Source organism: Nomascus leucogenys, chromosome 7b (assembly GCF_006542625.1).
Source record: "Nomascus leucogenys isolate Asia chromosome 7b, Asia_NLE_v1, whole genome shotgun sequence".
NCBI classification, from domain to species: domain Eukaryota; kingdom Metazoa; phylum Chordata; class Mammalia; order Primates; family Hylobatidae; genus Nomascus; species Nomascus leucogenys.
The window spans coordinates 62529240-62551108 of NC_044387.1; positions in this window are offsets into that span (position 1 = coordinate 62529240).

Sequence of the window (21869 nt, forward strand, 5' to 3'; positions counted from 1 at the left end):
AAAATCTACCAATCACCCCTGCCCCCCAAAAAATCCCAGAACCAGGTGGATTGACAGCCAAATTCTACCAAACCTATAAAGAAGAACTGGTATCCATCCTCCTAAAAACTATTCCAAAAAATTGAAGAGGAAGGAATCCACCTAACTCATTCCATGAAGCCAGTATCATTCTGATACCAAAGCCAGATAAGGACAAAGCAACAAAAGAAAACTATAGCCCAATATCCCTGATGTGTATAGACACAGAACTTCTCAAGAAAATACTAGCAAACTGGATCCAACAGTTCATCAAAAAGATAATACACTACGATCAAATGGGTTTATTTTATGTTTCTCTATTTAAAATCTTCCTTGTGATTCTGATGCATAGTAGGGGAAAACTGTTCATTCCCCTCACCATGAAGGCTTCAGGGCTGGAGGAGAAAAAAGTAAACGAATCCAACTTTGTTGAGGGCCTACTATGAACTGGCTACTATACTGAGCACATTCCAGTTCTCATTTAGGACTTCATTAGGATAAAACATGAATTATGATCGGCAATTTTCTTAATTCTTAAAAAAGAATTGTCTACATTTTAAATTCAAGTAAATTTTCCTTTTTTAAAAAAATTTTATTATTATTATACTTTAAGTTTTAGGGTACATGTGCACAATGTGCAGGTTTGTTACATATGTATACATGTGCCATGTTGGTGTGCTGCACCCATTAACACATGGACACAGGAAGGGGAACATCACACTCCGGGGACTGTTGTGGGGTGGGGGGAGGGGGGAGGGATAGCATTAGGAGATATACCTAATGTTAAATGTCCAGGCTTTTTCAAAAATATTTTTGAAATTTGTTTCTTGGATTATTTTCATAATATTTGTTTTCCTAATGATGCTTCTCAATTTTATTTAGAAATGAGATATCTGAGTGAATAGAGTGTTATTAATTAGTGCTTATGAGTATATTGTTGAAGTTGAGGTTGAGGACCTTTTATATCACCAAATAGAAGTAGCATGTCTAATGATTAAGTGTTGGGATTTAAAGATAATGCCTTGGGCCTGCATCCTGGGAAGCTATGTGAACTTAGGAAAGTAATTTAATTTTTCTAAGCCTCAGCTTATCTTTCTGTAAAATGGAAATATCTTACTTTGAGTTTTCTCAGAAGCTGACTTTGACACAGGAATTTGAGTGCAAGTACTTTATTTGAAAAGTAACAACAACAACAACAAAAACGAGTAGGAATGAGTGACAGTGAGAAAAAAAGAAAGGTAGCCAACAAAATGTGTTTTAATGGGCAATTGACATGTGAGCCCTGGAAATTAATCCACTGGGGGAATTTTGTGAGTCAGTACAGTAGTAGAGTTACCTCACAATGGTAAAGGCAGAAGAGGGGAATACCAACTCTTCTCAGTCTTTGAAAGAAGTCTGCAGTAATTCGCTGCTAGCCTACTAGTCAACCACACAAGCTAGTACTGTGAGATTCAGCAGCCAGAGAAAGCTCTTGGGTAAGGGTTAAAGTTGCAGGCAATTGTAATTTGGACAGTGTATACTGAAGTGGTAAAGGGAAGGGAATGCAGTTGGAACACCAGTAACCCTTATTTCATAGGGTTAGTGGGAAAATAGAATGAAGCAATGCATAGCAAACACTTAAAACATAGTGACTACTTAATGCATTCATCCCTCAACCTGACTGCTTATAAATCTTCAGTACTCATTTTCTTAAATATCTAGTGCCCACTTGAATATACCTGTTAACCCTAATTTAAATATCTTTATAATACAATAAATAAATAATTTAAAATATAATCTTTAGAAATTAATAAGACTATTATCATAATTATAATCGATTTCTGGTGGCATATTAAAGTGACAATATAGTTAGGAAAATTGCTACATCTTTTTGTTTTCAGTACTTTCTAAGCCCTGGCTGTTTAGGAAAATTAAAAATAAAATATGCCATGTTCTTGCTACTGTCATACAGCAAAGTCAATATAGCAGCAAAAGAATAAGCTGTGTTCCATTCTGTATCATATATCAACAAAATTGCCCCCTGAGTTCAGATATGCTATTATTCGAGATAGTTGATGACATATGAGCTGACAGAATATAGCTGGATTCCCAGGTTACAGTTCAGTTTATGGCAAATCATAGTTTGATTCGTAAGGAGAAGTAAAATGATATGAAAGGTATCGATAGGAATACCTAGCAGCAAGACACTATTTTAACTGTCCATCTTGGGCTATGGAGAGTTTTAAAGACATTATTTGATCTTTTATTGCTTGACAAAGCTCTAGAAGCAAAGAATAGCAGTGTTTCTTTCAATCCATTGATAAGACATATAACACCTGAAGGCCAAGCTGTTAGGGAGACAGTGTGGATTTTATGACATGGCTATCTCGTTTATTATGATGATGATAATTATTGGTATTATTGGCAGCAGTCTTGCTTTACATGCCCAAAATATGGAAACCATTTATCTGGTCTATGTACAAGTTAAGTGAAGGTTTCAACAGAGCTTTAAGAAAGCTTCTATATTACCTGTTTTCTGTATCTAAGCAGTGAGACTAATTTTGAAAGCTCTCAGATCTCTGCATCATCTTCTCCTAGGAGTAAGGTTTCCTAATACACATTTCTAGAGATGGAATTGAATTTCTTTAATCCATAGGAGAATTTTTACTATTTCTATTCCATCCTTTTTTACTTCCCCACTAAACCTTTTCAAAAGAAATTGGTAATAGTATTAAGTATTTGTTGGACATCAGTGGATATCTGTTCATGTTTGCAGGAAAGAGGAAGAACAAAGTACGGGAAATTAGGTTCCTTCTTTCTGTGATTCTTTCTAGGAAGTCAATTAAATGCACCAAGGTGGAATTAGGCAGGTGTTTGTCCCCATTCAAAGCCAAGTTCATATAATATTCTGGAAACAACTTCAACATGAAAGCAGCTAGCTACGGGCATAAGGTTGGGTTTAAAATGCTTGCAAGGTCTTTGTAAAGATAGCTGTTACATTTAGTCACATGCATCCTGAGTGGAATTAAGGCATTTAAGAAAGTTCAGAAAAGTGTTTGGAGATTGATCTTTTATGTTTCTAAGATGAGCATAGGGAAAGACAAAGTGTTTTATTAACAAAGGCCACATGTACAAATTTGATGATAATATGAGAAAAACACCTCCTGTTTTATATCATTAAACAGATGTTCTAAATAAGCTGTTGCTATACATGTTTAAAGAGACATAAATGTTAAAAATTAATATACAGTTTATTTTAGTTTATTTTTAATGAAAATAAGTGCCCATTAAGATCAGATTTGAATGTCCAAAGACAAATCTTTTGAGTACTTAACTTAGCCTCAGGTTAACGTACTATGCATACTTGTTTTCATCTGTATTTAATCCAGAGCCTCAGCTTCTTTCTCCTCATCTCATTTACTTGTGCAATACAAACCTAGAGTGCTTCACCAATGTATGATGTATTAGGGGTTGCAAGTATAAAAAGCATGAACAAATACAGTTATGCTCTTTAATCTGTCAGTTTTTTTTTTTTTTTTTTTTTTTTTTGAGACGGAGTCTCGCTCTGTCACCCAGGCTGGAGTGCAGTGGCGCGATCTCGGCTCGCTGCAAGCTCCGCCTCCTGGGTTCCTGCCATTCTCCTGCCTCAGCCTCGCCGAGTAGCTGGGACTACAGGCGCCCGCCACCACGCCCGGCTAATTTTTTTTGTATTTTTAGTAGAGACGGGGTTTCACCGTGGTCTCGATCTCCTGACCTCGTGATCCGCCCACCTCGGCCTCCCAAAGTGCTGGGATTACAGGCGTGAGCCACCGCGCCCGGCCTAATCTGTCAATTTTTAAGTAAGCAAGTAACATAATGAAATTTGTTTCACAGCTATAACTCTCATGATCAAATATACTGTGGATGGTGGCTGGGAGTAAAGGGGCTTTACTCCCTCTACAGGAGCTAAAAGGAGGTTCTGAAGTCCTTCTAGGGACTTGTAAAGTCTACAGCTGAATTTATTGCTTGAATTTGGGTAATATAGGTGAAAATAGAGAAGCGTGGGCGGATTTAAATACTATTTTTGTTCTATAATCAATAGAATTTGGTGGCTGACTTACTTGTTTAATGAGAAAGATAAGTCATTTATGTTTCCATTTCGCTAGTGTGAACAGGAAATTGTACATCACAGAGATTATAAAATTCCCTTTTGTAGACACTTCAGAGGAAAAGTAATAGGGCAGCGTATTCAAATCTTAGTGCTTGTTGAGTCATGATAGGTATCAAGTAACATTATTCATGAGATCCATGAGATCAGTGGTTATCGTTGTCTTTGTGAATAGTTTTACCAATAATAGTTAACATAACTTAGGGCTTTATGGTTTGTAACATGCTTTAATGTATATTATCACACCCGACATATGCTTTGTAGTCACACAAATATGCCCATTTCTCTCTCACACGTTGTATTATTCAAGCTGTTCTTTTTGCTGGGAATACCTCGATTGTTCTCTTTTCTTGCTTAATCTACTTATCTGCAAGTCTTGGCTTAAATGTCACTTTCTCATGAACACTTTTCATTTTCTTCCAATCTCAATTATGTCCACGTATACCCCACGTATAGGTTGGTGTAAAAGTAATTGCATTTTTTTTGCCATTACTTTTAATTCCCTTAAAACTCCCACCATTGCTTGTAATTATATGTTTATATATGTGATGCTACTGTTAATGGCCTTCTTCTTTACTCTGTGAGATTCATGAGGGGAGGCCTTAACTGTTTTTTTCACCACTGTGTCACCAGGCTTGACCACAATGTCTGGCTCATAGTAAAAGGTAAATAAGTTTAAAATAAAAATTAAAAAAATGAAGGGAAATGATCATTAAAATAGTTCATTTGCATACAGAAGACATACTTTATTTCTTTCACTGTGTTTGACTTCAGTTGCTCTGAAGGCTTTGTAAGTGTTATTACAGTGAATATTAGATTGTAGATCCATTTTTCTTGGTCCACTAGAGCCTGAATCCCGTGGAGTTTATTCATGTTCCACTCATCTTTGCGCCTTCATCCCCTTAACCAAGGACCTAGAATGGAGTAGGTACACAATTTTTCTGACTGAGTCATTGAGACCCATGAGGAGACTTTACCAATAATTCAAGTAAAAGATTATGATGACCTGAACTAAGGTAGTAGTTGTATGGACTGAAATAAATTAGAGACACAGATTCTACAGAAGCATAAGCAATAGGACTGAACAACTTGTCAACTTATTAAATACAGCAAATGAAAGAATGAAATAATGAAACTTTAAATGTAAGGATGGAAGCTTTGGGAGGATGATGTCACATTTTATTAGGGTGAATCATGTAAAATTCCAGTTTTTGTGATGCAAAAACAATCGGTATTGGCAATTTTATATGGTTCAACAGATGCATCTGGCTTTTGGGATGTTGACTTTGGGATACTGGTAGTATCTTCAACATTCATTCCATATTCAAGTAGAAAATTCCCCAAGATATTGGAAATACTAAGAATTTGGACTAAATTTACCAGTTTTTGAAAGTCATTTGAAATGTGGTTATGGTAATATAGGGAGAAAAAAAAAGAGAATCAAGAGAAAAATCTTCAATAACATACACATTGATGAACATTTAAGTCACTTCTACTTTTTTCCCGCTTATGAACAATGTTTTAAATTTGCATGTATATTTGAACAAACTTAAAAATTTTGGACTTGCCCACTTTTATTTATCATAAGCTCTTAAAAGGGCATTTCTGAATTAAACAAAGCAAGAACTGAACATGTTTAAACATATTAGCTATTTCCCTTCAGAAAAGTCATTCTAACTTTTACTCCTTGAACACGGGTTTTCTCCATAAGAAATTACATAGACTAATGGAAAATATATAAACTACAGAAGGTCTACAAACTTATATTTCATTTTCCTTGACAAAAATATTCTTTAAAATAGTGGATCTCAAACTTTTAGGTCTCAGAACCCTTTTACACTTGTAATAATTACTAAGAATCCCAAAAAACTTGTATTTATATGGGTTATATCTATTGATATTTATCATATTTGAAATTCAAATTGAGAAATTTAAAAATATTTATTTTCAATATCAATATTAAATCCCTTAATATGTTAAAACAAATAATATATTTTATGAAAAAGATTCCAAGGATAACTAAATTTAGTGAAGTTGTTTTACATTTATGGAATTTGAGAATTCAGAATGAGTTTTACATTTTTGGAAATCTCTGACTGAGATTTCTAACTGAATCATTGATATCTATAAGGAGACTTTACCAATAATTCAAGTGAAAGATTATGATGACCTGAACTAGGGTAGTAGGTTGTATAGACTGAAATAAAATAGACTCAGTTTCTACAGAAATATAAGTAATAGGACTGAACAACTTGTCAACTTATATACAGCAAATGAAAGAAATAATAAATTTGCAAATGTAAGGACGGAAGCTTTGGGAGGATGTAAACAAAATTGTGTGTTAAAACACAAACACAGGCTGCGCACGGTGGCTTACGCCTGTAATCCCAACACTTCGGAAGGCCGAGGCAGCTGGATCACCAGGTAAGGAGTTGGAGACCAGCCTGGCCAGTGGGGTGAAACCCCGTCTCTACCAAAAATTAGCTGGGTATGGTGGCGGGTGCCTGTAATCCCAGGTACTCGGGAGGCTGAGGCAGGAGAATCACTTGAACCCAGGAGGCGGGTGTTGCAGTGAGCCGAGATCGCACCACTGCACTCTGAGAACACTCCACTGCACTCCAGCCTGGGCAACAGAGCAAGACTCCATCTCAAAAAAAAAAAAAAAAGCACAAACACGGAATGTCTACCTAATAAAATGTAGCTGAATCCTCACGACTGCTTCTACATCCAATCTGCTTTAATACGTTGTTTTGGTTGAGTGGACAAAGAAAAACTAGCTTCACACAGATGTGTAATTGGAAGAGGGGTAAGTTTTTTCAACAGCGTTTCCAGGTCATGAGTTGCTTAACAATGGGAATACTTTCTGAGAAATGTGCCATTCAGCAATTTCATCCATGTGCAAATATTATAGTGTACTCACACAAACTTAGATGGTTTTGCTTACTACACACCTAGACTATATGGCATAGCCTATTGCTCCCAGGGCTACAAACCTGTACAGCATGTACTGTACTAAATACTGTAGGAAGTTATAACACAATGGTATTTGTGTATCTAAACATAGAAAATTCTCAGCAAAAATATGGTATAAAAGATAAAAAATGGTACACCTGTATAGGGAACTTACCATGAATAAAGCTTGCAGGATAGTAAGTTGCTCTGAATGAGTCAGTGAGAGATTAGTGAATGAATGTGAAAGCTTGGGACATTACTGTAGACTTTATAAACAGTGTACACTTAGGCTGAAACTACCTTTGCAAAAATTATAACAGTAAGAAAATTGTATCAGTGAAGAAGATCTGATCTGGCCAACCCCCTTCTTGCCTTTGGTCTTCAGTCTGCCCTTAATTATTCCTAGGCCTAGGCCAAGCTAACTTTAGGAGACAGTTTATAGTTTAAGTGATAGTAGCCCTTCTCGAAAATTCAACCACCTTTGAAAGCTAATGAGAGACCACCATGCTAAGAGGATAGAAGAGCCTGAATTCTGCTAAGTTATACACAATAAAGGATTTCCAGCCACAGTTCCAGAGGTTACAAGAAATGAAACTTCTCCAAATACTCCTGCAGATAACATCACTATTGTAGAACCTAAGATTGGCCTTTCACAGGGTTTTTGCATGCCTGAAGACCAATGGCTCCACCTAGACCTGCCAACCTCTCCTGTGGCTGCACCCAGAAGTGACTCAGTGCACATGAGGACCATTTCCCATTCTATATGATCACACCCCCCCCTAAAATCAGCAGCAAGCACCCATTGCCTAGCCACCCTCACCCATTCCCCGGAACTATCTTTGAAAAACCTTAGCCCTCAAGTTACTGGGGAGGCTGATTTTAGTAATAATAAAACTCTGGGCTTCCATTCGGCAGGCTCTACATGTGTAAAATTCTTCTACTGCAACTCCACTGCCTTGACAAATTGGCTATATCTGGGCAACAAGCAAGAAGAGCCATTGAGCAGTTATAGAGCTGCACTAAATTCATAAAGTAATAGTTTTTTTTCCAATAATAAATTAACTTAGCTTCTACAACATTTTTAATTTATAAACGTTTTTATGTTTTTAACTTTTGACTCTTTTATAATAATGCTTTGCTTAAAACAAACACATTGAACAGCTGTACAAAAATATTTTCTTTATTGATTTTCTTATTCTATAAGACTTTTTTCTATTAAACACACACAATAACCTAGGCCTACACAGGGTCAAAATCATTAATATTACTGCCTTCCACCTCTGCATCTTGTCCCATGGGAAGGTCTTCAGGGGCAATAACATTCACGGACCTGTCATCTCCTGTGATAACAATGCCTTGTTCTGGATACCTCCTGAAGGACCTGCCTGAGACTCTTCTAGAGGAATAGGTTTGTTTACAGCAGCATCACCACAAATATGTAAGTAATCCCTTACCCTACCACATTATAATAGCTATGATATCACTAGGCAATATAAATTTTGCAGCTCTATTATAATCTTATGAGACCATTCTGGTATGCGGTCCATCACAAATGTGGTTGCTTTGCAGCACATAAGTTAATTGAGAATATTCTTCTCTGATACTACACTAAAACTTCACCAATATTAGTTTCTAAAAGATTAGTTTGGAATTTGATAACATACCAGTGAGCTTTTTACACTTTATTACATTAAAATCCATTGTCTAACTAGCACTTTTAATCAGCCATTTAGTCTTACATGCTTTTGTAACTGTGTACATTTGGAAAATATCAATTCAGCGATTTATGAATATTTTCTAAATGATGATATATTCCATTATACATCAAATAATCATGTTATTCAATATCACTACTGACCTCATCAGAAAAGTTATTAAGTATTGGGGAACTGTCAAGTTCACAGGAACAGACACAAGTTTTCTAACAATTTAAATTTTCACTTGTAAGCTCAAATTTTATCATTGCCAATAAGTACTGTCAGTTGTTTTCTTTGAAGGATAAGATGTCTTCCAAATACCCAAGTACGAATAACCTGAGTTTATCTGTCATTCATTGTTTCAATAAAAATAGTGTTCCATTAAAAAGCAGCATGATCAGTTCACAACTTGAATGATCACAAGTGCTCCTCCTGGAGACAGCCATTGTACTTCAGGTTATAGAAGTGTGTTATTTGTACTTTCCATTTCCTTATACAAAATATATTCAAAAGATGTTTACTCAATGGTTGATATTTCATGAAAAGAATAATGTTTACTGTTTCATCAAGGACATCAAGGGCATTCTTAAGTGAAAGTGACTTTTTTTTTTTTTTCTGTGAGAGTATGGCAGGAAAAATTGCAGTGACTACTGTTACAGTTTGGTGCCTAAACAATGGCCTAGCTGCAAGTTTCTCTCCCCATTCTGATCCTACAGATAAGGTGCCTTAGCCAAGTAATCCTTATCAAATCAAATGAATGTAATTCCGGCTTATCCTGAGTGGTAGCTTTCAGATCCGTGCCAAACTACAGAATTATTTAAATAAAACAATGGCATCTTCCCATGGGAACCACGGGTGCCTCACCTTGATACTACCAAAGCCTGCCCCTCCACAACCATTTATTTGTTCACTCTTTTCCCAACTGTTACCCTCGTGTGGCCCTAACATGGTGCGGTGTGCTCCTACTCCAGGCTGTGAGTATGTGTGACTAATATACCGTGGTCGATCTCATCTGTTCAGTATTGGGTGTTGTATGTTTGGTCATCTCCATAACCTTAGGATGAGAATTGCTCCCTCATCAACAACTGAAAAGGAGGTGATTAACATAAACACATGGAATATTTCATCACCATTTGCACTTGTTGTCAAGAATTCAAATAGGAACTTCTATGATTGGTTGGTACTGATTCTGTATGAATACAGGTAAAACAGCAAATAAAGCCAAGTCTGTAGATTTTGCAACGCAAAAGTACAACTCTGCAGATGTTAACTCAGCTTCCATGTTTGCAGCTAAATCTTTAATGTGACAAGTTACTGTGTCGTTGGAAAGTGTCAGTGTCATGATTTACTTTCCTAACTTTTCACCAGTAGGTATTAACAATGTCAACCATATAAGGCTTTATTAGTCTCTCAGCTATTGTATGTGCTTCTCTAGCCAATGCAATATATAAGTTATTTTGTAAGATGCATCATTGGTTTCTTCATTTTGAGTTGAAAAGCTGTAACAAATTTGAATTTTAAAATAGCTTATCACATCTACATTTAAACTTTATATTAATAACCCCAAATGATTTGTCTCAAAATGATAGCACAATGTAACTGGCAATATGATACTATTTGAAAACGTCCCGTTGAATAAGATACAATAAGGCAAATCAGTAGTACATATAATCCCTAAGGGGAAGATAGCTTTTGTCAAATAATTTTTATTTCTTATTTGTAGTATTATCCAATTTCTTTACAGTAGATTCCTTCCTTCCATTAATCATAAAACTCTAAATCATCTTTTTCAGCATCTTGAGAAATAGACATTGCAGCTGAAGCATAGGAAAGCAGGTCTTTTGATTCCCCCTTTTTAGGCCAAGAATTCATCCTTTTTTTTTTTTTTTTTTTTGAGACGGAGTCTCGCTCTGTCCCCTAGGCTGGAGTGCAGTGGCGCGATCTTGGCTCACTGCAAGCTCTGCCTCCCAGGTTCATGCCATTCTCCTGCCTCAGCCTCCGGAGTAGCTGGGACTACAGGCGCCCGCCACCGCACCTGGCTAATTTTTTGTATTTTTAGTAGAGACAGGGTTTCACCGTGGTCTCCATCTCCTGATCTCGTGATCCACCCACCTCAGCCTCCCAAAGTGCTGGGATTACAGGCGTGAGCCACCGCGCCTGGCCAAATTCATCCTTAAATACAAGAAAAAATAGTATAAGTCAATTATACTTACTTTAGAATAATATTACTTAACTCAAATAATAGTATTAGGGAAATTTTTAAAAATTAGAAAAATTTTCAAAAAATTAAAATATCAATACTAAACAAGAACACAATGTACACTTATTTTGTTTTGGACTTCTATAGAAAGATAAGGAAAATTCCAGGATTTCAAAATAATTGTATTTTGGACAATAATGAAGTAAAAGATTATAAAAGATGTTAAAAAGATAGCTAAAAAGGGCACATTAGAAATACTGAGATAAATATAAATTAATATCTCAAAATGCATATATATGCACACATTCTAAAGCTATTATCTTAGAGAATTCTGCAAATTCCTGAATATAAAGTCACACATTCCATTAGTTAGTAGAAAAATAATGTCACCACATGTCATTTACCCTTTAGAAAACTCCACTGTACACTTATGAGAGAATGAGAGTAAAAAGATAAATAGACAGTAACATTTGGTATTAGTATGAAACTGCTGTTAATCTTCCAGATCTCCCAAAGGTCCATAGCAAACACTTTAAGAATCACTGATTTAGAATATCTATATTTTAAAGACCCCTAATTTGCTATTGACTCGCTCAGCCAATAACTTTACTACTTTTTCTTCTCTTTTATTTTTGTCTAACATATGAAAAGCCTTTACAAATATTTAAGAAAATAAATGAATAACACCCCCCAAAAGAACTGGCAAAGCATAAGAAGTGGCAATTAACATATGACGATATGCCAATTGTCCTCAAAATATATGAAAAGATACACAACTTCACTAGTAATCAAAGAAATATAAGTTAAGATGGAAATACTTATTTCTTATAAAATATCTGAAAAATAAAACACTGATAAGATCAGGCATGACAAGGGTATGGGGGAATCTGCACCTTCTCAGATTAAATTAGAAAAGCAAATAAAAATTGAAACAATTCACATATTCTTAAATTTAATTCTGTAACTATAAATTGGTATCACCTTTCTGAGGAAAAACTTGGCAATGTCTTCCACTTCTGGGAATTTATCCTAATGAAGAAAGTGGATGAGAATTTAAAGACGAATGTATTGTGTTTTTATACATATATATATATATATATATATATATATATTTGTATTTAACTGACATAGTTTCTATAATAGTAAAGAAATTCAGAACAACCAGAATATATATCAGTAGGGATTGGTTATAGAAATTTTGGTGCTTTCACACGATGGAACACTATTCAGCCATTAAAGAGAATGAAATAAATCTTTATCATTGCTAGAGATGGAAGCCCAAGATACTTTAAGTAATTAAACATAAACAACATGCTATAAAAGTGTATAAATATTATGTTCCTATTTAAAAATTAATATAGATGTGAAAATTCATAGACAAGTGATATGCACCACAATGTAAAAGACTGTATTTACAGCTAGTGAAATTGCTGGTGTTTTGCGTTTAGTTTGTAAGGCAATATTTCTTGGTAGCGTGTGTGTAAGGGAAAGCTTTTTCCCCTCAGGGGACATATAGCAATACTGGGGACATTTTTGATTGTCACAATTGAGGAAGTGCTACTGGCTTAAGGCAGGGAAAATTCAGAGATGTGGCTAACCATTCTACAATTATCCAGGACAAAATGTCAATAGTGGCAAGGTTTTAAGGTAATTCAAGTTAACTTTACAAATATTTCTGGGGCTGCTATAATGTGCAAGTCACAGGGAATACAGCAATAAACAAGAGATATGGTGTTTTTCCACAGGAATAATATTTGTAATGCTTAAATATTGTATTAGGACTCCTTTATAAATAAGTAAAAATCATAAAGTTATATTAATTTGGGGGTAAAAAGGGTGAGTCCTTTAAAAAGTATTCTACCTTTAATGTTTTAATTCGACTCAATTGAATTTTTTAATGTAATCACAAGAAATTTTCACAAAGATTCATGTGCAATTTCATTTTATGAATTATTTATAATAGTGGAAATTTGGAAATATGTGCAAATGTAGTGGTGTGGTAAAATAAAACATGAATATTCAGCCAATGGACTATTATGCAGCTTTTAAAATTTACATTAAAAAATACTGATATGAGAAATGTTCATTGTATAAAGTTAAACACACCACAAATCTCTTAGTACTGCATGATCCTAATTATTAAAAACACACACAGGGAAAATACTAGCAGGAAATATGTCAAAAAGAGTTATGATGGCTCTCTCTATGGTGTTGTATTATGGGCGATTTAAAATACTTTTCTTTACAGTCTCAGTACTTTCTAAATCAGCTAAAGTGAAAATATATTATTTTTATATTTAGGAAAAAAGACATACCATATTGATTACTATGTGTAGTGCCCTATATTCATATAGAAGAAAAAGGAGATGCAATTTTTCTACCCTTGAGAAGCTTATATATGAAGTTGGAGAGATGAGTCATACATTCATGGAAAGTTTATAATTAATAAAAATAAATACAACAGTTAAAAGAAAAGATAGAAACAAAGTTATTTTGAATATCTGCTAGCCTGGCACTGTGCCAGATGCACTCGCCAACATCACATTTCATGATGCCACCAGTCCTGTGAGGCTGGTAATGTTATCCCCATCTTAGCGATGAGAAAACTGAAGCTCACTGAGATTAAGTAACTTGGCATAGGCCACCCACAGATATTAAGTGCTAGTGCAAGGATTCAATCCCAGGTCTGAGTCATTTTTATAAAAAATTATTGTTTCCACTTTGTGTGCTTTTCATTTTGGAGGTACAAGAAAAGATTACCATAATCATTAACCTAAGTGTTTCAATGGGAGCCATGAAAACTCACTCATTTTTCTCAAGAGATGTAGGTATAGGCACTAATCAAATAAGCCGACAAGTATGTATTAATTTCTTCAAGAAATAGTTCAGTGGAAGTCTTATGTGTTCAGTATGTCATGAGTACAAGATTTTTATGTCTGAGACTCTTGTTTTAAAAGTCATAACATGAATCTCTGCACGGTCATCCATTGCTTCGGCAAAAGGGGAGTTCTTAAACACCCAAGGTGAAGCAGTGACATGTGATTAATGACTGCAAGCCAGATTACTTCTCGGATCATGCTTCGTATCTACTTGATATAACTTGGCAGAAAGTCAGAAAATAAATGTTTTAATAAATACTGCTTTCATTTGTAACAGATCTCTGCTTGAAAAGGAGTGGGCAGTCCTGTGTCCTTCCTTTCTTTTGTCTATATTACAGGGTCTTGGTCTCTATTTTCTCTGACACGGAAGTATTTATTCAAAATAATGGTTCTCACTTAGATAGGGGAGTTAGATCTACCACTCTTCCACAAAAGCACCACTAAACCTAATTCTCTGTCTCTATTAAACAAAATGTCACCCTTGTCTGTTACTGAAAAATGTCTGCCAGTGGCTGAAGATTTGTTTCTTCAAACCCCTCCATTACAAGAAATTTAGAATTTCTTCTGTTATTTAATTTAAATCTTTAACCGTGCAAAAGGATTTGGTAGTAAAGAAGAGGGGAAAAAATGTGGGTGTGTTTTATTTTTTAAAAGACATTAAATTTTTTTTACTGTAACTTTTATACATTAAAATACAAGTTTATGATCAGTAGTCATTATTTTAAGGACTATCTTCATTTCTCCTTTAATGTGATGTTAAATGACTTGGGAAGTAGAGAATTTCTTTACTACTAGAAACACTGAACTCTCACTTGGAATTTTGCCAACACATCTAGTATCTTGAAATTAAACATTAATTGATTTTCTTATTTTAGAAAATTATTAATAATATCATCATTTGAATGTGTACCTTAAACACTGCAAAATCAGTATTTTTTCCCTCACTTTGTAAATGAGCACACTGAAGCTCAAAGTTTAAATAAATTATTCTGATTCATATAGTGGTAATTATTTGACTTGAAATTCTAACCTAGTGTACCTGAATACAGCTTCCATGCTTTTTCATACACCATGCCCAGTTTTATGTCAAATACAACTGAAGCAAGTGAAAATATACTCAACATCACTAATCATTAGGGAAATGCAATTTAAAACCACAATGAGACACAACTTCACACCCATTGGGATGACTATCATGAAACAAATAAAGAAATAAAATCCCAGGAAAACTGAAAACAGCAAGTGTTGGCAGAGATGTGGAACAGTTGGAACCCTCTTGCATTGCTAGTGGAAATATAAAATGGTATAGCCTCTGTGGAAAAGAGTATGGCAATTCCTCAAAAAGTTAAATGTAGAATTACCATGTGATTCAGAAATTCTGCTTCTGGGTATATATTTAAAAGTATTAAAAGCAGGCATTCACACAGGTACTTGTCCATTGGTGTTCATAGCAGTGTTAATCACGATAGCTAAAAGATGGAAACAATCCAAACGTCCATCAACAGGTGAATGCATAAACAAAATGTGCTATATACACACAGTGGAATACTATTTAGCCTTGAAAATCAATGGAAGTATGATACATACTACAACATGGATGAACATTGGAACATACTAAGTGAAATAAATCAGACACAAAAGGACAAATAAATATGATTACATTTACATGAGGTACTAAAGATAGACAAATAAAATGATAAAATTTGGGTTTACAAGGCCATTTCTCTGACATATATTCAACATTGAGTTTTGGTATTGGCTGACAATAAAGTTGTATTCAAAATATGAGACCATTGGCTGGGCATAGTGGCTCATGCCTGTATTCCCAGCATTTTGGGATGCTGGGTGGGTGGATCACTTTGATCCAGAAGTTCAAGACCAGCTTGGGCAACGTAGTGAGACTGTCTCTACAAAATATACAGAAAAAACAGCCAGCCATGATGATGCATACCTGTAGTCCCAGCTATTTGGGAGGCTGAGGTGAGAGAATCATTTGAGCCTGGGAGCTCCAGGCTTCAGTGAGCTATGATTGCAGCACTGCACTCCTGAGTGACAGTGAGACTGTGTCTTGAAAAAAAAAAAAAAAAGAGAGACCAAAACATGGAAGATAACAAGGAGTCTACAGAATGAGAATAAATGGACACAGAAAGACAAGATAAAGCCATTAATATAACTTAATATCTCTAGTTACACATACTGCCAAAATTTGAAAGATTATACAATTTAATTCAGACTAAACTAAGTAAATTAGCTGAAAAAAGTTAAGTAAAACCACAGAGGATACAGACTTTAGGAAACAGAAACCAGGTGAAAGAAGTGAATATGAATGTGGATTTAAAGACCTTTACCTTATAGTGAATATAAAGAAGGACTAAACATGTCCATTTAAGGTTCAAATTTTCAGTCTATGTATATGGCCCTTGGGTTTGTTCCTGGTCTCTAACTCTTAGGTAATCACATCATTATCACGAATTGTCATCCTCACTTGCCCAGAAATGGTAAATTTGCTTCCCTTGATGAGTAAGTATTTTATCAATCACAGAAAAATTTAAATTAAATTCAGAGATCATGAAATATATGAACCCAACGCCATTTATACTTTTAGTTAAAGGTCTGGAATAAATTTTAAATTATAGGGACAGTTTAATATATGTAGTATTTAATGAATTTGTAATGTTTAATAAAATCTGGTATATTAGGCCAAGCACAGTGGCTCATGCCTGTAATCCTGGCACTTTGGGAGGCCAAAGAGGGAGGATTGCTTAAGGCCAGGAGTTACAGACCAACCTGGCCAACATAGCAAGACCTTGTTTCTCTAAAAAACATAAAGAATAAAAAAAGTATTTGGTATATAAAAGGATCTGAACATATATTAAAAAGTATAATGGGTTCTGGAATTGTGCTTTTAAGCTAAAAATATACCTGAAAATTTTACTAAGTTTGTGAAAACACGAAAATTTGAGATACAATCTATTTTAAAGTTTATGATATTTGCAAGACTATTTTAAATGCAAAACTGGATTTTTCTTGTTAGGGCTTTGAATTTGAGTTGTCAGAGAGTTTTTTTAACTGCTTAAAAAAACAAACATATTAAATATCTAAGTATAGTCCAACATATTTTAGAAAATGTAATTTACTAAATTTGTCAATGGGATTATTTAAAGTAATTTAGTCTATTCAACTCGAATTAATTGAACATTCACCAACGAAAAAGAGAAAATAATTCTTGTTTATTAGTTTTTATAAATAGTAGAATAATATTTGTTAGTTAAAAGCTTAAGAGAAGTTAGTTTCCTTTATAATTACAACTTTAATAAAGTTATATTAATTAAAAAATTAAGTAATTGGGCATAATCCTTTCAAAGCACAAAAGCTCCTTCAAGGCATTGTAATAGCTCACACTGATGACCTTGACATGGAAAGCTATACTACAGCAAAGATCCTCAGTTCCAGTGGACAAAGCTTTGATTTGGGACATAGTAAATCATTCATAATAAAACTACTAGAGTATACAAATCATTTGCATTAAAGAGTGGAGTAGTTTTCAGGTTATTCCTATAATAATATCAACCTTCTTCCTTGCTTTACTGCATGCTTTCTTCAGTGGGAGTTATTTTTAAATTGCAAAGCACTGAGGTATGTGGCAATCATATAGTAAGATCCCCTGCTTAGGAGCATCCTTAGGGAATGCTGACTGATTAGGAGAATGAGAAGATTATGGAGTGGTAAAATAAAACAAAAGATTCACCAGGATATCTTGTTATTTTTGATTTCTAATGTGGAATGACATTTCTTGCTAGAAATATTTGTATAAATATTCCTTTGTTCTGGCATCTGCCCATAAAGGTTCCAGAGACTAGGACCTAATATATCAAATTTTAAGATATAAAGATTTTAGATAAAAATTTTGATGATTTTCGTTGTGTATAAGTTACTAGAAGTCAGTGAACATAAACTGTCTCCACCTTTCCACCCTTGAGTATTAATCCTTTAAGAAGATTTTTCGTAAAGATGGAATGAAGAGAAAGCACAGAATAGACTCTGTGTGTAACCTGTAGGCAGTACTGTACTGGTGTGCTGTTACTAAAAAAAAAAAAAAAAAAAGAAAGAAAATCCCTGATCTGTAGCATTTACCTATTTCTCTGGTATGAATACTCACCATGGCCGATTTCAGGCTTTAAAATCAGCTCGCTGAGGGGCAGCTCTAGCATAACACTGCCTCTAACTCTTCCATTTCTATTCCTTTGTTTTGGCAGCTGATCATGGCTGGAAAATAAACCAACAAACAAACATGTAATCATGTTGAAATATTTTACTTTACAGCTCGTAACCATGAATCACAAATGGGCCCTTTATCTGCCAGATCTTTCACTATTTTAGAAATAAAATATTACGTTGAAAATAAAATTTTCACTGTTTTGTACTTTCTTTCTCCTGAAACTCCAAATACTGTTTCACCCACTTTTACTCTCAGCTGATGGCCTTGCTCTCTGTTTCACTAAGAAAAATGAAGCAATCAGATGAGCTCTGCAGAATTCCTCCCCCCAGGGACTCACCTGCAAACATCTGCACTCTTTTCCTCTACCTCCCTGTCTGCTCCTGTCTAAAGCCAATTTCTCCATTTGTGGGTCAGAATCCATTCTGTTTTACTCAAGGCATCACTCCTGTAATTCTCACTCGTCTCTAAAGCATAAGTTTCTTGCTTTCTACCAGAGTAATGTCATCAGTTAAAATGTTACAATTGCTATCATTTTTTTTAAAGCTTCTCTCAGCCCAACCTCTCCATGAGCTGCTGCACTTTCTCTGCTCCCTTTTGGTAGAATAACTCTTGAAAGAGTTGTTTTTAACTTGTGTTTTTAATTCCTCTCCTGCCACTCTCAAGCACACTCCAGTCTGACTTTCCCCATAGTCACCATTCCAGCAAGAGCGTTCTTGTTGCGGTAGTGCCCCACTCATTCCCTTCAGATCTTAACCATTCCACTGTGCTCCAGCTCAACTTGAAAACTATGAGGATCAGTATCACTGCCTGAGAGCTCTTCCCAGATTCTCAGAAAGTCACATTCATGCAAGGAAAGGGCTGTAAATATCACGGAATTAACACCACCCACACCCTTCCCCAGCAGTGTCAACTAAATTCGTCAATATAAAATACCACCACTCCCTTGCTCTTTGTGTGAAACAATTCTGAATTGTGTTTTATGCCATTTCTTAGTCTTGTAGGAATAAGCTCCAGTTGTCAACTATGGCTTAATGACATACACTTATGGACTGCCTTCCTTATATCATTTTTTGAATCTACTATTGCTGTTCCTACACCTCTCAAACAAGCTCCTTCCTCTCAAATTCTTGTTTAGGATCTGCTGCTATGGGAACCAAAATGAACTCAGTTGCCAGTGACCTCCACATCATTAAACCGAATGATCAATTAGTTTCCTTTTTATTGGAGCTTTCAGTAGGATCTGACACGTAGTTCTCTCCCCTCTCCTGGAAACATTTTCTATTCTTGATTCTAGCTCAACACATCTTTAATTTTTTTTTTCCTGAATCACAGGTCATTCCTTCTCAGTCTCTTTTCTTAGTTATGCTTCTTTTCTGCACTTTTACATTTGAAGTGCTGCAGGTTAGTCAGTCCTTGGTCTCTTCCACTATCAGTGACTCTTCTGGCTTTATATACAACCTCTATGTTAATGACCCATAAATTCATATCTCTAGCACAAGTTCCTCTTCTGAACTTCATATCATATCTAAGTACTTAACATTTCCACCTTGATGTCCAATAGTCATCTGAAACTCAACATGTTCAGACTGAACTCCTTTTCTTGGCCTTATCTCAAACCTGCTCCATTCACTATCTCATTTAACAGTAAAACCATCCTTCCAGCTGTCCAGTCCAAAGAAACTTGGATTTATTCTTGATTCTTCTATTTTTCTCAGCAAATCTTGCATTTAGCTTAAAAACATAATCAGGATCCACAATTTCTTAACACCTCTACTGTTCTCCTGATTCAGGTCATCAACATTTCTCACCTGGATTACTTCAATAGCTTCTTAACAGGTCTTCTGGCTTCTATTCTTGACCCTCGATAGTCTGCTGTCAATGTAGAAGCTGGAGAGATATTTCAAGAACATGTATCTTATCATTTCACTCTTTTGCTCAAAACCATGTGTGATGTTTAATTTTATGTGTCGACTAGACTGGGCTAAAGGATACTCAGATAGGTGGTTAAACACTATTTCTGGGTGTCTGAGAGGGTCTTTTCAGAAGAAATTAGCATTTGAAGCAGTAGACTTATTAATGAAGATCTGCCCCTATCTATGTGGGTGGACATCATCCAGTCCATCGAGGGCCCAAGTAGAACAAGCATGTGGAGAATGAGGACATCCATCTTTTTCTGCCCTCAGACATTAATGGTCCTTGTTCTCAGGTCTCTGGGCATGGTTAGGGACATACATCATTGTTGTCCCACCACCTCTGAGGTTCTTAGACCTTTGAACTATGATTAAATAACACCACCAAATTCCCTCATTTTCTAGCATGCAGATAACAGACTGTGGGACCTTTTAACCTCTATAATTGTATGAGCCAATTCTCATAATAAATAAATGTGTAATATACTAGTTTAGTTTCCCTCAAAGACCCTGAGTAATACACCAGGTAAAGCCTCTCCCATGTCATCTAAATCTCAAAAACACTCCTAGAAAATGAGGTGGTGTTATCCTCATCTTAAAGAAAAATAAAGGGAAGTAGAGCAACATCCCTAAGGTCAGACAGCTAATAAATAGCAAAGAAAGGAATTTTGCCCCTGCTGTTTGGCTGGAATATGTGTTCCCAATTATCACTTTATAAAGACTTCAAATACAAAATCAAGGACATTATCTATTAAATAAAGAGACAGACTTTCTCCAAAAAGTATTTAAATTGATCTGATATGATGTCCCAAGTACTTCGGGATCCAGTTTTTAATGTGACTCCAGATGTTTTAGCAATTTCTGCCAACAAATTAAACATTCAACAAATATATGTATCAATATAGAGTAAAAATTAATTAGAGGCATCAAATTGAAATATAAACGAGACATTCATCTTCACATAATTTCAGATATGCCAATGAAAATTCATTAAGCAGAAATGTCTAATACATAATTCTAATAATACCACACAGAAGTACTGTCAGGATCACTTGGGAAAGAGCAGCTGTATTTCATAAATTCAGAGGAAACAAGTTATTGTTATTGTTGTTTAATACACAAAAATCTCAGTTTAATTTATTGTAGAATTTAAGGATTACAAACATCACAATAATCATGAACTATGTGAGAATTTGGAATTCATGCCTTTACTTCCCTCAACTTACAGATTAATAAAAATAAATATAAAGACATTCATTGACTTGTCCAAAATAAAACAACCGAAAATTAGCAGAGCCATGACAATGTATTACTACAAATCTGCAGTTCAAGTATTTTTTTCATTATTACATCAAGGAATTAAAAATCTAATTGGGGAAAGTATAAAATATACCTATTTCATTCTTTCTAATGCCAATTAAAGTAGTTTGTACACTGCTTTATACCTTTTTAGTGGTAGTAAGTGCAAGGACAATACTTCATGGGTTTTATTGGGAAGTGATTATCTAAAAAATTGTGTGTTTGCCTTAACATACAAAAACTAATCAATATAATTCACTATCACATTAACTGAATAAAGGGGAAAAGCTAAATGTTTATCTCAATAAGTGCAGAAAAAGCATTTAATAAAATTCAAGTTTGATTAACAAACTCTCAACAAACTAGTAATAGAAGAGAACTTTCTCGATTTTACAAAGAAAATAACATATAGCTAGAATTGTGCTTAATGGTGACATATTGAACAGTATAATCATCATTTCTGGAACAAGGCAAAAGAACTCACTTTTATTCAATATTGAATAGATTATTTTAGCCAATGCAGCAAGGTAATAAAACGAACAAATAAAAAAAGACTGACCATGTCAAGT